Source organism: Polyodon spathula, chromosome 13, assembly GCF_017654505.1.
Source record: "Polyodon spathula isolate WHYD16114869_AA chromosome 13, ASM1765450v1, whole genome shotgun sequence".
NCBI classification, from domain to species: Eukaryota; Metazoa; Chordata; class Actinopteri; order Acipenseriformes; family Polyodontidae; genus Polyodon; species Polyodon spathula.
This window is the reverse complement of record NC_054546.1, coordinates 9,754,108-9,766,163: the sequence shown is the minus strand read 5'-3', so window position 1 is coordinate 9,766,163 and position 12,056 is coordinate 9,754,108.

Below are 12,056 nucleotides of genomic sequence, written 5' to 3'. Positions count from 1 at the left end.
AAGAATTCACAACTGTCTAAAAGTTATGCAATGGTAATGTTTTGGAAAGCTGTGGAATGCGTAAGTGTTTGGATTTTAAATCCTCTGATGTGGTGAAAGACAAACAGGAACAATGATAACATTTATTTTGCAAACCTAAAAATGATTTTACAATATATAATTAAAACGGTAATTGGGGATACCTCTGTATAAAATGAACCTGTATAATGACAATGTTGCTATATCAGCTATTTCAGTTATTTCCTTGAATCAGTTTTGGTGTATTCTTTTAAAATAACAAAATACTTGCAAGTTAAATGATGAGAATGGAGACCTACTTGCTTGGGTACAAATTAGATATTAAAATAGAACAACTAGTATTTATCAAAAAGTTTTATACAAAAAAAGTTATTTTGAATTATTGTTTATCAACTACAAAGAGATGGTTAACAGTGAAAGCTGTACAGCTAAACTAAGTGGACCTGACATTGGATACAGGTTGTGGTTCTTAGTACGTTTTTGTTATCTGGTATTTATTTTTCCTCGATCCACACTGTGTAAATAATGCATGTTCAACATGTGTTGAAACTGTGATTTCCATTGACTTTATACACAGTTTTTCAAAACGTGATGGTTGTGCTTTATTTTGGTAATGTAAAGAAGGTTTCTGCCTTTCCACCGGCCAAGTTAATTCAGATATTGGCAAGAATGGTTAGTGAAGGATTCCCTGTGTTGGTTGAGTGAGCACTCAGATCATGGCACATTACAAGGTGTTCTGGGATGGTTATGAGATTTTAAACCTCTTGTCCCTCAACATTCTGTGTTACTTTGAAGTGCAGGTTTCTAATTAAATGCAGGTCAAACAATGAGTTTATGATCTCAAAAAGCGCACATCTGAGCATGGCAATACTGACAACTGGAAAAGAAGATTGTTTCAGTAATTTGTTTGGTGGAAACTGGGGAGTGGACCTTTCTAGTCATGCAGTTTAAGCCTTGCTCATTTGAATTAATAAAACCATCCATATGTTTAAAATGAAATTGGAATGTATTGGTAAAATAAACCATTTCTTCATCATACGCAGGCCAACACCATAAAGATTACAATACTTTGCAAACACTTTCTTCCTTATAACCCATTGTGTTAATTTCCCTATCAGCAATTCATCTTCTAAAATGTGATGCTGTATGTTACAAATCAGTGTAGATTTAAAGAAGTGTGATCTAATGCTACCACCTTACTTTCCATCTCTTTCTGGTAAATAGGAAAAAAAAAAAAAATTCTAAACCGAAGCAAAAAGATAAAACCTTGTGAATGTTACTTTATACAATTCCTGATGCAATCTGTATTTTTAAGAATTTATATGCAAAACATTTACAAGCTTTTTTGGCAGTGGTCACCACAAATAAAACCTTCTTTTGATACCACTAGAACTTCTCTGTGATATTTTGCTTTTAGTCTTTGCTGTGCCTAAATTCACCAGTTGCATTGCCTTTATTCTGTTTGATTCTATCGAATGTAGAGTAATTTATGTCAAGCCTTAGAAAAGAACTGGGTTAAAATGAATTGTATTCAGTCTGTGCTGTATCTTAGTGTATATATATATATATATATATATATATATATATATATATATATATATATATATATATATATATATATATATATATATATATATGCATACTTTTTTAGATAAAATACTAATGAACGATTGGAAAGATAAAAACTACCTGAACGATTAAGAGCAATTGTTCTTTGTAACATCAATTTATTTTCCTGGGCTGTCGTAAGTAATTTAGCCAGAAGAGGGCAGTGCTTGACAACTGTATTTTCTGAAGATGGAAAAAAACTGCAGAATAAAGTGCGTTAAAAAACCATAGTGTTGATAAACAATACCACTCTGGGTTTGTATGGTCTTTAAACTTAAGTAGGGGGTATACTGTATCGATACAGTGTAAATGGTGAAAAACAGATAGTAAATCTAAAGGAATTCTGTTTGTGCCTTTTTGAATGCAATTTTATTATGCTCAGTTAGTTCATGTCTTGTTAACACAAGATATGTTTATTTTTGTTACCTGTGCCAGGGAAATAATTTGAAGCAATCCCATTTTAATGTGGATGTTGTTCTATTCTACCATTTTGAAGTTCTCCAATAAAACATATTTGCTTTATCTTTTCTCAGAAAGTAAAGGGATGGGCTTGCTTTGGGGAAAATGTGATTAACTGATTCATCGTGTGTAATGTGTTTTCCTGTTATTGGTTTGTAGGTATTCAGGTTTCCTTTGTGAATTGGAGTTGAGGTTATAATGTGTATCCTACTAGGAACTGTTTTAAAAAAAAAAAATTAAAGTTGCTTTTATTTGATAGAAATGATTGAAAAATGTAGCCAAGCAGCTAATATGTATTACATTTTATTATCATTTTAGAAACCTATTATATTGACAGTGACAACCTCAAACACACACACACACATATATAGTTTGTACAAAAGCAACATACAATGCTTTTTTGATATGGCAAATAATTGAATTCCACTTCTCCTGTTTTGCAAAGAATATTTTATCGAATGCATTTCATTTTTTAATTTATTTTTTTGAGAAATTATTTTATCACAATAGCTTGTTTTTATTATGCCCGTTCATGATTATTTTATTTGGTCCCTTGACAGAACCCCAAACTCTCTCGTACGTTGAGTTTTTGTTTAGGACTGGTCGGCAGTGCAGTTGTGTTTCCTGCCAGCAGACGGTTTCCACCAGCAGCCTTGATGCCAGTTCAGCTTACTGCAGCAGGATGTCTCCACACCCAATGATGTGTTCAGGACAGGAACCTGGAGAAATGCATTACCGTTTCCAGTATCAGTCACCACAGTAATGCAAACGTGGGAGCATCAAGCACTAGCTGTAACGCAATGGACCACACCTGTTACCTCCGGTATGGAGGAGCTGAGGGGCCTGTCACTCATTGGGGAGGCAGTTTGAATGTTAGACTGGCTAGAGTCCAGTTAAACAGGAACGTGATGTAAATTGACTGTATTCCACAGTCTATGAAGCCTAACATTGTTTGCCTTTTTAATTGCCTTTCCAAACAGGCGATATACCTGTGAAGTAGATTAATACAATTGTGAAATAAACACTAAAGAACCAAGACGCAAGTGACTCGGGTGGTTTTAAAATAAATTTTGCATTCTCAGTCAATCAATCTTTATTATATATAGTGCCTTCCATAGTGGACCACCATCACAAAGCGCTTTACAAGATGCAGTAGAAACAAGAAAATCCATATTACTTTAAATACAGAGAAATGCATAATACATGATATACAGTACAAAAAAAAAAAAAAAAAAACACCCCACTAATAGGAGCGTGGTCAATGAGTAAAAAGATGTCTTTGTTTTAAGTGTTCAATTAGTTGGTTTTGTGGTTGTGTGGCTCAATCTCTCTTTTGCAAATCAATCCCAGTCACACAGGGTGTTACATTTCTCAAAATGTGTGGAAAGAAATATAACAGCTTCTCTCTGTCATCATATCCTGGGAGAGATCCATAAAAAATGAATGCATTGATGTTAAAAATGTCAAGGCACCATACCTATTGAGCCAGATTAAACCAAGAGCCACTTCTGTCTGTTACTTCAATCGTGCCCTACGTAAACAGACATGGCATTGCTGATTGCTTTGTCAGAAGGTCTTTATGGCAGCTCCCTGATAAATAATTTATCTATTTGTTGCACTGGGAACTCATTCAGGATGGGCAAGAACAGATTATCTCACACACCTTATCTCACAGCCACTCTGGGAATGTTTTAAAAGCTTCAAAATCCCTACAACTCTTTCTCAACCCTACCTCAAACCTCTTGCCCATTATGGAATCTCTGGCTCCCGAGAACTGCAACTGAAGCTGAACAAACAAAGACCTCAAAATAAATCAATTAACTACATACAGAACTACAAAGTCATTCGGTGTACCAAAGACAAGTTTCCTTTTGTTCAAAATGAACATTGTTTTAGACGTTTGTTTTCTCTGTTATGTGTTAAATATAGAAAAGACACTGCTGGCTTCATGCAGGTTTATTAATATCAGTGAACGGTAGGGAGTACCAGACTTACAATCACTGGAATGCCAGATATGTTGGGTATGTAGCAAGCACTCAATGTTTACATTGCCTGTGTTGATAAAGATATGGCAGTAGAGGCCTTTTACTTTTGATACATTTGATAACATTACAGTTGACATCTGTTTGTTAAGCTTTTCTGTTCCAAACAGGACTGGACAGTTAGCATTGCAGGGTCTACATCCCCATCCTCACTCACTGAAGTCTTTCAGCTCTGTAATTGCAATTGGACATACAGTACACTCTATAAGTAAAATGTAATTTAAAGATCCAGTATCCTGTATGCAAATAGCTCATTGTATCTGTTGCTACAGAATTGTTTTTAAATGATGCTGCTTCCTTGGAGGACTTCGTGTCTGTTCCAGACTTCAGGGATTTGCCTATGTTTGACTTGTTAACTTATCAAAAAGTTTGTTTTTAGTACAAAAGACAGAAGTCTTGACCTTGTAATGGGAGGAGGCGACATTCACAGACTGCAGACTCAGTTACAGATGCTTTTCTATTCTCTGCAGACTCCATGTGTAATTACATTCTTCTGCAAATACAGTACTTATTTCAAATGATTACTTTTTTTTTTCATAATACGGGCATGATTTGCCAATGTTTGGTTTAAACAAAAAAAAAAAAAGTTTATACAAAACAGCTGTCCTTGTTTTGCTGTTTGTCTCACACTCTTCAATTCATTATATTTTTCTGGGAAAAATCGACATATATATATATATATATATATGGAAAACAATCAAATCAGTTTTTGATGGTGGTGCATATTTTGTCTTGTGTGTGCATGGTTTTGATCTTGCAACTTTGCAATGTTCAGTTTTATTGTGCCACAATTTTTATGAAAACAAAAACGTATTATGACCTGAAACCAAATGTTAAAAGTTCCTTTTAAAGTTTTAATAATAATAATAATAATAAATAATAATAATAATAATAATAATAATAAAAAAATGTTTTTATAGGCATTATTGCTTACTACAAAACCAATCACTGGGCTTCGAGGAACATAACCAACTATAATTCAACCTACATTTAATCACGTGTTTTTATGCCATTTTTTAAGAACAGCCTTAATCTAGAATAAACCAAACCAAGTACAAATTATTGTATAATATTCTGTAAAATATATATTAAATAAGGAGCAGTTAACATATAAATATCAATTTTTGGAAATCAAAGTACAGGAAGTCACACAATACAAATTATTCAGCTATGTGTCATCCAACAAATTGAGAAAATCAGCAATCAGATCCAATCTCAAATTGAGAATGAATTCAAGTTCTCTGGGAAGTCCTTTGCATTAGCAATCAGATCCAATCTCAAATTGAGTAACTTGTGGCAACTTTATGGTTATAAACATTAAAACTCGGGACTTGGAATCAAATGACATGAGTAGCTCAAGGGGAAATTCATAGACTTTTAATTCCATCTTTTTTTTTCTGCAATAAATAAAACAACCATTGGTGCTTATAACACTTTAGAGTAAATGGCTTTCCTTTAATTCTTTTTTAATGCTGTTTCTCACACAATTACCCCCGCATAACTTTTTAAATAGTCCACTGTACATCCGCTTTAATTCCTGCTGGGACTATGTTGACACAAGGGGTGGGTATTCATCTGATCACCAAGGGAATACACTTGTCACAAGCAAATCAGTTTACAAGGCAGTGGAGAGAAAACAGTAGTTGACAGCATTGAGCTATAAACTGTGATGCAATGAGGGAGGCAGTTAAAAAAAGAATTTCCCTGTTTCTTCAGTATGGGGGTGAGAGACCTCCCAGGGAAGGAAATATGACTAAAGTCAGCGAGCTCTCACTGATGCTGACCTAGTGGAAGTCCATGTCTGTGTCAGGAAGTTCACCAATTTTTCAGTCTTCAAGCTGGGAGCTTAAAAGGTCATGGTGTATAAAACATCTTTTAACTTAACATGCAACTTCCCTGGGGCAACAGACCATTTCCTGACCAGTCCCCAAAAGTCCTCAGTGTAGAAACCCTCTTTACTTGGGTGTAGCCAAGGTTTATGGAATGGGGTGGAAAGTTGTACAAGCACAAGGTTTTGTGGGTGTCATTTTGGATCAACTGCAAGCCTAAAAAATGACATTGAATGATACAGAAGAGTTTAATTCAAAATGGTGCCTAATGAAGGAAAAAACAGTAGAACGTTCAGTTTGAAGTTTCCTAACCTCCCTTTCTAATAAACCATGACTGGATTGGCTTACCTATGCAGCTCACATTATAGGTTGTTACCCACTAAATTCTCAGAGAATATATTTTTCAAATATATTTCCCTTGCTTTGAACAACCTAGAATAATATACACAATGTCATACGTCGTGGCTCAAAGCAGGGCATAATGTGCTATGGGTATACATTAGATTCCAGACCACCCAAGTGGCCAACGACAGTCATTGTACAACCCGCAAAATAAAACTTAATCTTGGCTGGTTCCCAGCCTTAGTGCTCAGCTCAAGACTAGAGTCCTCCCCCTCTGTGCAGTTATCACCCACAAGACTGTCATGTTTGTAGAGTTGTATGTACGCTCCATTCATTGGTGGGATCTTAATTCAAGTTGAAAATTATATAATTTTAAATCAACAAATGTTGTTTTCTTTTTCTCTTCTATTGATTTGAAATGTAATTTTAATAATTCATCTTTTTGAGGAAGGGGGATACCCCGAGTCCCCTCACTCAGCACTCCAGTTGATGAAACGTGGGACCTATGGATTCTCACCTGCAAAGGAACCATAAAATCCTTATGGGTCAAGACTTTTGAAACACTCTGTAGTTTGTTGGATAAAATCTCTGTAGTCTGGAGTGTTTTAAGAAGTCAGATAGTATGATTCAGAATGATTCACTGAGAGGTGCAATGCGGGAGTCCAACACTATGTGATACACACATTCCACATAGGCTAGCTCCATAATCTGCGGTATTAAAGCAAAGCTGTAAAGATGCTTGGTGACAGTCTGTTTCTGAATCAGCACGTTGACTTGCTGACTGTACCTCGGCCCTTATCATGTGGTCAGATGGAATGTGGCTCACAGGACTGAAAAACAAAACTGTAAATCACCACAGCTGGCACCAAGATTCTTCTCATTTGATGATGTGGTTTTAACAGAAGAAAGGTAACAAATTAAAAATGCACTGTAAAACACTGACAAAAATCAGTTTACTTCTTCACAGATTCTTTAGAAAGTGAATACAAAAGCCCATTTGATAAGAAGGTACAGGCTACGACAAGTTACACGTCATCTTGTAGGGTCCATGACAGACAAACAGAGTCATTAATTAGAAGCATTTACAACATTCTGCGTTGTCTGAATTTACTGCCAAACTTAAATCCATACTCAAAACAAGGATTATAAATAGATACTTAATACATTCCTTTCAAATGTGCAAATTAATGTGTATGTAAATATTTTTCAATGTGTGTTTTCATATGTGTATTCATATCTTAGATGATTCTTCAAAGGGTTTTGTTAACCAGAATGACATCATCCTTTGACATCTATCAAGCATTGTGCTAGTCTACCTTGGGTGGTCAGAAACCTAATGCAGTGACACTGACCAGCTAAGTAACTTGACCTGAGTCAGTTTCATATCCTCAAAATTTTTATAAATACTGCTGACTAAGTTCCTAGTGCATACAGACTCTTGGATGAGTAAATACAAGCTGTACCATTTTAAGTAGAGGATTCTGGTCCAGGGGTACACAGGAACATTGCATTCTAGTAACACTTAAACATGATTGATCTTTTTCCCTCCAAACAGCTAACTGTTGTACTGCTAGGCATGGAAAGTATGAAGATATTTCAGGAGATATTAAAATCTGCATTTTGCATATATAATATGTATTATGATTAATTAGTCATTTAGCAGATGCTTTTATCCAAAGTGATTTACAGAGTTTAGGGGGTGAACTATCCATCACAACTGCTGCTGCAGAGTCACTTACAATAAGACCTTGGTTGTATGTCTCATCCGAAGGATATACTGTATACAAATTATTTTTAAACGGCAATAACTCTATCTATTTAACGCATAATTGTATATCCACATATGTAGATCCCAGGGCCCAATGGGGATATAAATACATTACTTCCTCATTGTCACCTAAGGGGGACAGGGCATGCAATGAAAATGTTGCACCTCGGCAGAATTCTGGTTAAGTATCTACATAACAATGACTGGCACTATGGCTGACATATGTGGAGAGTTGCAAAGAAAAAATAGATTGCCTGGCTATAGAGACTAAACTTCCCTCTCACCTCTTGAAACAGGGATGAGGGGCTGTAGCAAGCTGTATGAGGAACCGCAATATTGCTCACACCACAGCTGCCTGTGTTTTGCCTGCCAAGGAAAAACAAAAAAAAAATAACAACTAACATTTATGAGTACCAAAACTCAACATGCAAAATTAATTTATAACAAGTTTGTTTGCTTACAGTCCTGCACTGATCACAAGACAGTTGGAACAGCAGTTCATATTAAATTACACAAAAGAGTACACAAGAACAAACCAAATTATATTTTAGTGTATGGTACAAGACATGTACTTATAAGAGGGCTGTGTTGCCAGTGTGGAGGGTACTAGGCATAGTAAAGGTCAGTAAGATACCTCCCTTGCACACAGGAAGGCATGTAATCTCTGGTCTCTTTGATTCCTTCTGGGCATCTGGAACATGTTAAGTATTATCTAAATTTACAGCTAATACAGTCTCCCTGGGAATTGAATGAGGCTAGTAATGTATGCTGTGCATATCTTTCAGTACTGGTAAGTCTGTTCCACATCAGAGCAGCTACTTATAGTGTATGGACAGCATATGATGGAACTATGAGTATGAGTAATCGTAATATAAATGAGGATGCAGGTTAAGGACACAGATTTCAACAGTGATCAGACACAAACAAGGATTCCTTTGTGTTAGACTGGTAAGAGTATCACAATATCCCATTTATAACATTATTGAATGGAAGGCTTTTAGAATGTGAGTCTTATCTTGATAAGATTAGGTTACACTATCTGCATGGAGATGGGATTTACCTATGAAGATGAAATAGTATGTTAAAATAATAGCTTCAATTCAGGTTTTTGAATGTAACTAATTTTGATGGCTAAATAGTCCAGAGATATTACATATATTGGCTCTGAATGGCTTTTTCCACAGCTTAATCATGAGTAATAACTGGTCATGTCTCAGCAGGGTACAGTCCCAGTATTATCCGTCTGTGTAGTCGTTCCCAATGTACTGATGCTTTTCTCTGCCAGAAAAAACAGAAGTTTGTCATTAACATCTGAGTACCAATAGCAAAACATTGGCAAAGGTGTAAGTATACTAGTGGTTAACAACATAAAGGTTTGCCTTAAGATATGCTCTTTTCATTCCAAGGAGATAATGGTGACTGACTTCAGGATATTCTCACTGCAAAATGGGTGGTACTCAGTTGCACAAGTTTTGAACTAAAACCAATCAACATAGCAAAAAGGGAATGCTATGAGGGAACAATATAAGGGACTCAACATGTGGTTGGAAAAAAAAACAAAACTTGGAACTTCCTTATAAATGGCATTAACCCCATTCAACAATTTACTCCACTGTGAGCCTACTTTGTACAGTGAAATGAGTGTATAAAGCACTGTACAAGTAAAAAGACCTTCTTAAACTTCTATAATACTGTCACTAGTCATGTAACAAATCTGCTGTAGCTTTCCAACAAACAAGCAGTGGCAGATTGTTAGTGGCTTAAAGAAAATGTACGCAACCTCCAATAATCATTTGCTGTGTGGTTTCAAATGCCTTGCCTTAAGCTGAAATCTTATAACTGTAAATCTTCTGCAATATTATATGGTAAAGGCTACTTTTATGAGCTGCTTTACTTATTTGTATAAGTTAAAGCTTCTAGTTTGTCTCTGTGTATCCTGGGATGTATATAAATTGGGAGTGTATATTTTGTTTCTCAGCAACACCACATGGAAATAATTTGCCTATAGTTTGCATATGAAAATGTTTACGTTGACAGTTTCAGAGAATAAACTTCTCTGAAGATCCAGAACATAATTTATATTAAAATAATGTTTTTTTTCAGCAATAGGAATACCATATTTAAACCCTTTAATTAAAGTAATACATCACAGTCAATATCAACATATTTACTGAAATGTTTACTTTTCATTTCACATTTACATCTACACGGGAAACAGCATTACCTGATAACACAAAGTGTACAATACATTTTTAAAACCACAAGCACGAACTGAAACACCAGATCGTTAGCTTTGTCTACAAAAATTGACTTCTTTTACAAAAATGTCTCCTTTTATATAAAAAAAATGTATATAGCGTACTCATAAACTATCAAAATATTATTAAGCTGGTGCAATTGGTAAACTAGTGATTGTCAAAGTTATGAAAGTATTACAAATTGCTGCACTTTTCTTTTTCATTCTCTTTGTATTCTCTTACTCGTTCTCAGTTGTGTCCTCTTTTCAGATCCACAGTTTCTATTTTTTTCTCAGATATTTCTAACATTTCACTGTGACTGGCTGACCATAGTTAAAAATGTACTGCAAGAATAATGGAGCGCCTAAGTTTCTACAGATGTACTTCCTGTTGCCTTTCTTCAGCATACTGGGGTTTACCTACTCAACTGACCTAATAGAGGCGGAGCTAAATAAATCAAATTATGACCCTGCACATTTTTACATACAGAAGTACACTTCAGAGACTAAGTGCTGTTAACCTTTCTAAACAAAAAGGTCTATTTTAATTATCAAACCGTTTAGATCAATTGAATACACCCTAGTGTTGTATATAGAAGAGTCTTCCTGATCTGGTAAAACGTCATATTTCTTTATTACCATTTATCTTTAAAACTTGTGAGTCCTCGTATTTCAAGAGCCACTTTGTTATGTGGTAGAGGGAGCAATATCAGTTCCATACGCAGTAGAGATACCAGTATCACTGTGAATCACGTAGTAGAGCGCTAAATATAAGAATGCATTTTTGTAAAACTAATACAATTATAATTCTTCAGTACATATTGTAATTAGATGATAGAAATTATAACAAAATATTAGTGATTTTTATGAGAAGGCACAAGTATTCTAGGCATGGAGAAAACTAACACTCAAAAAGTTGAAAATAAGCCTGGTCACAAATAGGTTTGAAGAATATGTAGGTAACTGTATTCCCAGAGCAGTGGGGAGTTAAATCAGACCTGCTGCTCCGGGACTAATCTAAGTATGAAGATCTAAGGGGGAAACTTTGCTTTTATGTTATTTACTGTTTGATCTATGTATCTTAGAGGATTGGTAATAGGATACACAAAATCAGCCTTTAAGTCACTAATTAGATTTCAACAATGTTGGTACTGTAGATTATAAAAACATTTTCATCTGATGTCAGTTGGAGTCAATGTAAAGCAAGTTCATGTGATGTCAGCCCATTTCCTATGGGTGCTCATATCACAGACCCAAAATTATCTATAGCCCATAGTAATCTATCCATATATATGACATGCATTTACATTTAGAAAACCAGGCAACCCCAACTGCAAGAAAAGTGACTTTCTACAAAACCTCTGGAAAGAGTATTGACCTGTGAGTGCCTGGGCTTAAATAAATACAGAAAATGTAATACTAACCCACAGATAAAAATAAGACAGTTCTATTCTAACTTGTAAATCTTAAGTGTCTTAGTACAAAAAAAAGTTTAAGGAAAGAATTTCCTTACAAGTTGCAAGAAAGGAAAATAAAACCATCTCTAGTTTGGTTTATATCCCCATACAGTGTCTCTTAAGTATTTTTAATACATGTGATTCCTGAGTCTATGCATACCAGATTCAATTCCCTGGCGCTTCTTATTTTAACTTTTTTTTACATTTTTATTTTGTTACTAAGCCTAATTCAGAGCAACATCCATTATATTTGAAAGCACAATATTTGAATTAAGTTTTTGAATATTCTGAACTAAC